The following is a 5,529-nucleotide window of genomic DNA, read 5'->3' on the forward strand; positions in this document are numbered from 1 at the left end:
GGTTGCTCTTGTCCTGGAGGCACAGCCAGCAGAGAACCTTGTGGGAGAGAAGTTTTGTCGAGTCAGTGAGTGAACAGCTTTATGTAGAAAAGAAGAAACTTCATGAACCTTGATCTGGTCAAATATTTACACCAGATGCTGGGTTTAAATTTCCCAGACTTATGTGGAAATGCTTGCATCCTCTCCTGAAATTCATCCTTACACATCTTGCTATGGAACAAAGTACAGAACAGATCTTTGGTGTTTCAGTACAGTTTAGAATTATCACTTCTAATTCATGGACTCTAGTAAATTTGGACATTGTCATAATAGAGACTTCATATTTCAATAATGAAGACTTCATATTTCCCTAACAGAGTATTCATATTAAATAAATCCTTGATTTTTGCTACTCAGGAGCCATTGAGACCCTCCTTTTTCTGCCAGAAAATGGCAGCTTTGCACTGGAAATTTGACTTGCTATGGACAATTCCTCTAGCATTATGACAGTTGTAACTGTCACCATTGCCTAGTCTGCTTTCCAGAAATCTTAAACTGTTGAATTTCTTCCTCTTCCTTAACAGTTGGTCAATTTTGGTATTAATTCTGGTGGCATAGGCTAGAAGTCAGTCACTGCTCTTTGAATACACAGCAATCATTTGTGTTGCACAGGTAACCAGGGATATTATATAAGCTGAAGGAAAAATGTTGCCCTTCAATGTAGAATAAAATCACTGGTGATATAGTCCCGATAGAAATGGATATCCAAGTCTTACAGGAAGTCAAATGGAGTAAAAAGGTACAAGATTTGCCCAGAGTTCACAGGAGCCATACACTTACCTTGAAAGTTTCTGGCAAGACTGGGCGCAGAGCTCCAAAGAGACTTTTATAAGGTCTGGAATGCAGATGCTCTGGATGTTTCCTTTTCCTTCAGTAAAAATATATTTTGGGAAGCCATCTTTGGCAAACACATTGTCAGGCAAAGTTAACTAATGGCATAATTGTCATTTGATTTGGCTGGGTATATTTAGAAATGTTTTACGTCTTACCGGTCCTGTGGATACCTTCCCTATAAATAGTTTGACAGGGATATTAATAAGGGAACCTCGACAAGTCAAGGCACTTAAAAAAACTTGCATGTAGAATTTATAGGTTATTCCACTGTCTCGCTGATAATTTGATCTTTGACCCAGGTGAGATTCTATGGCATCTCTGTACTGCAACTATTCCAAGTTTAAAAAGGGAGTAATAGAACACATCTTGTGCTCAGGGTCCTATGAAATTTGCAGCAGGAGAAAAGATAACTCTACAAAAGACAAATCCTGAGTAAATGTCATTCCTAGGGGAAAAGCAGAGACGTATTGTGGGCAAGGACTTTGCAACAGTGCCAGTTGTGGAGGGAATACAAGAGACAGAATACAAGTACAAGTCTGGACATGCAATTCCTGCCTGGGGCTTGAAAGGTGACTCTTTAGCTATAAAAAGAAAGTGTGTGCTCAGATCTGCACTTGGTATTCTGCAGAAACTGAAAAATTCAGAAGGTACATGCTAGAGGAATGGTCACTGCTGCTGCAGTCACTCATAACTGGTACTGGAGGAAACTCTTACCTAGGCTTAAACAAACTACTCATGGGACCTCCTACCTGAAAAAATGAAAATTATACTGCCTTCTTTTTTTTTTTACATTTCTGACTTTAAGACTCGGTGCTTTTCTTGCAGAGCTGATCTAGAGACAGCCTGTAAGGTTTCCTGACTGGCACTTTTATTAATAGAGAAGTTATTCACAATCAGAGTTAATTCTGTTTCTCAACTTTTATTAAAGACAGTGCAAGGGTTAAGAGAGACAAACAACATGTAAGATTATCTAGGGTTGGAAACACCTTCAACCTCATATATATATATATATATATAGAGAGAGAGAGAGAGAGAGAGAGAGAGAGAGAGAGAGAGAGAGAGAGAGGGAGAGAGAGAGAGAGGTGCATATTCAACTAATGCAGAGTGAAGATTCCCATTTCCCTTCTCACAAACAAGAAGTGCTGGCATGCCTTAAAGAGCTCAAGCTGTGCCTCCAATGCATGTGTTCTTTGTCAACATACATCAAGCAATGTCCTCAAGCAAGTCAGGAAGCAGTGGAAGTCCTTTTTGCCCTTCACTACCTACAACTCAAAAAAACCAACACCCCTGCACCCAAGGGTAGCTCCACACACAGTCATACACACAGCACACAGCCCAGGCACTCTTGCACTCTGGCTCATCCTTAGTCCAGCCCTCCCATCTTGCACACTTAACACATCCATACAGCTCCAGAAGCAAAAGCCATGATTGCAGTGTTGTCTACAACAGAGCATTAGAGGTGGAGGCAGTCCTGTGCAATATCAGAGAAAGGGGGAACTTGCTGCTAGACCAGGAGAATGACTGATCTAGTTCTAGGAAAAGGGCACAGTCACTTGAGCTGCTTCAAATACTGTCACTTCTCCTGGTCATTGGCATTTTGTTTATTAAAACAGCTCAGTGGATAAAGCTCTGTGAGTGACACAGGGGCAAAGTCAAATGATGCCTGTGATCCAAGGTAATATCCAGCATCATGCACTGGCCTGTGCCTGAAGATCTTGTTGCAAGGAAGGCTCTGGCATTGCAGCACCCACATTTTTTGGAGTTCAAATCCAGAGCTCACCCCTGGGCTCCCTGTGCAGCACATGGAGAAGCTGATCGAAATTCCCTGTGCCCTACCCAGAAGAGCCCAGAGACATGGATGGAGAAGTGGTGAGTGGAGGAGCACATGAGAAGTCCTGACTCTCTAAGCAAGTTCTGACTCCCAAGGACATGCAAAAGTTAGTGAGCAGAATCATAGAATCATGGAACAGCTTGGGTTAAGAGACCTTAAAAATATCATCTACTGCAACTCCCTTGCCGTTGGCAGGGATATCTTTGACTAGCTCAAGCTGCTTAAAGCCCCATTCAGTCCAAGCTTGAGCACTTCCAACAATGGGGCTTTCCCAAATTATGGAGCAAGTATGTTCCAGTGTTTCACCAGCCTCATCTTAAAAACTGAGTAACCCTTATATCCATCCAGAACTTACCACCTTCACTTTCAAACCTTTGCTCCTTGCTACAGGTAAAAAGTCATTCGTCATTCTCCACCTTTTTTATTGTGCTAGTTTAACACAGCCTTTTCCCTACAACACAGAAGTGAGGGGAAAGTAAACACACAAAAAAACTCTGGGTTGAGATAAAGAATTAAGAGCTTACTGAATAAATGAGATAATAAGCATACAATACACATCTGCCTTAGCCTATTTGCAGATAAAGCACAGAGAAAGCAGCAGCAAGCAGAAGCAAGCAAACTAAAAGCACAAGCCAGGGAGCTACTCCTCCATCCCTCCCTGTCCTGTTGCCATCTCAGTGGAAAAGCCAACACCCAAACACCCAGAATCCAAATGCAGCAACCAGAACAGGAAGACTCTCATGCTATAATCTGAACTTCAAGCCCCATAATACTTTGCTCCAGCCAGCACTTTGATTTTGAAGCTGGCATGAGGCAGGATGGTTTTTCTGGTGTTCATCGAACCCAGTCACCTGCTCAAGTCAGAACAAACTTCAAAGTAGATCAAGTTGCTAAAGACTTCTAGTTCAGTTTTGAAAATCTCCAGGAACCTCTCTGGATAATACAGCCTGGCATTTAAACACTTACACCTGGATAGATTTTATTTCCCTTTTCTCCAGTCAGAACTTGCCTTGCTACAGCCTGATGCTTCTTTTTGTTTTCTGATGTATCCCACAGAAGAGCCTTGTTCTGTCTTTTTGTTTTACCTGACTTTCTGTATTGGGTGACATGACTGCCCGGGGGGGGGTGGAGTCACCATCCCTAGTCGTGTTCAAGAGGGGATTGGACATGGCACTTGGTGCCATGGTCTAGTCATGAGGTCTGTGGTGACAGGTTGGACTTGATGATCTTTGAGGTCTCTTCCAACCTTGGTGATACTGTGAGACTGTGAATAACAACAGCAAATACTCAACATATGACACTTCTAAACCTCCTTTATATATATTGAAGGGCCTCACTATGATCTCTTCAGAGTTTTCTCAACTCTAGGCCAAGCAGGCCCAGTCATTCTTCACAGGAGAGGTGTTCCAGTCCTTGGACCATTTCTGTGACCCTCCCTTGCACCTGCTTAAGCAAGTACAGCAGGTCCATGTCTTTCTTGTACTGGGGGCCCCAGAGCTGGATACAGTGCTCCAGGTGAGGTTTCATGAGAGCAGAGCAGAAGGGTAGAATCAGCTCTGTCTGCAGGGCTATTCTCCATCCCTTGGCAGATACTGTTAGTGGGGATTGTCCTGACCCAGAGCAAGACCTTGCATTTGGCCTTGTTGAACTTCATGGGGTTGCTGAGAAGTTAACCTGTCAAGGTGATCTAGACCCCTCTGGATGCCATCCCTGGATGCCCTGTATCAAATGCACCCGTTCATCTTGATGCCATCTGCAAAGCTGCTGAGGGAGTGCTCAGTTCTACTCTGTATGTCATTACATTTGTATGTAATACAAATGCTTGAGGGACACCATGGGGTTCCACTGGAACACTGAGTCTTGTACTGTACTTTGGGATGTGGCCATCCAGCCAGTTCTTTATCCATCTAACAGCCCATCCATCACAACCATAACTCTCCAAATTAGTGGCAAGAACGTTGTGGGGGTGTGAGACCCACTGAAGGGCAGGTGTGCACACAGCACCCTGCACAGCTCAGGGGATGCCAGCCCCCACCTGCCAAGCAGGGGGTAAGAGGGGGGCAGGGAGCTTCCAGGGAAGCGTGAGGCACCAGGGGGATGGAGGAAGGGATGAGGGGGAAACGGGGATGGGAAAGGCTTGCAGGCAAGCCTGAGGGAGTAAGGGGCAGGAGGAAGCTTCTCTGCTCCCACCGCTGCCTGTGTGCCTGGAGGGCTTTACCACAGGCAGTACACAGGCAGTCTGTACCGCAGGCAGTCTGTATCACTGGCAATCTGTATCGCAGGCAGTCTGTAGCACAGGCACTCTCTAGCACAGGCACTCTGTACCACAGGCAGTCTGTACCTCAGGCATTCTGTATCACTGGCAGTCTGTTGCAGAGGCAGTCTGTATCACTGGCAATCTGTATCACAGGCAGTCTGTACCTCAGGCAGTCTGTATCACTGGCAGTCTGTAGCACAGGCACTCTGTACTGCAGGCAGTCTGTACCTCAGGCAGTCTGTATCACTGGCAATCTGTATTGCAGGCAGTCTGTACCTCAGGCAGTCTGTAGCACAGGCACTCTGTACTGCAGGCAGTCTGTACCTCAGGCAGTCTGTATCACTGGCAATCTGTATTGCAGGCAGTCTGTACCTCAGGCAGTCTGTACCTCAGGCAGTCTGTATCACAGGCAGTCTGTACCTCAGGCAGTCTGTACCACAGGCAGTCTGTAGCACAGTCAGCCTGTACAGCAGGCAGTCTGTACTGTGAAATGAAGAGTAACTAATGTCCTCTGCCTGCACTTCTGTAAGGCCTCTGATGTGGTCGCTGTGTAAAGACTGGGTTCTCC

The sequence above is a fragment of the Dryobates pubescens genome, chromosome 20, assembly GCF_014839835.1.
Source record: "Dryobates pubescens isolate bDryPub1 chromosome 20, bDryPub1.pri, whole genome shotgun sequence".
Classification (NCBI taxonomy): domain Eukaryota; kingdom Metazoa; phylum Chordata; class Aves; order Piciformes; family Picidae; genus Dryobates; species Dryobates pubescens.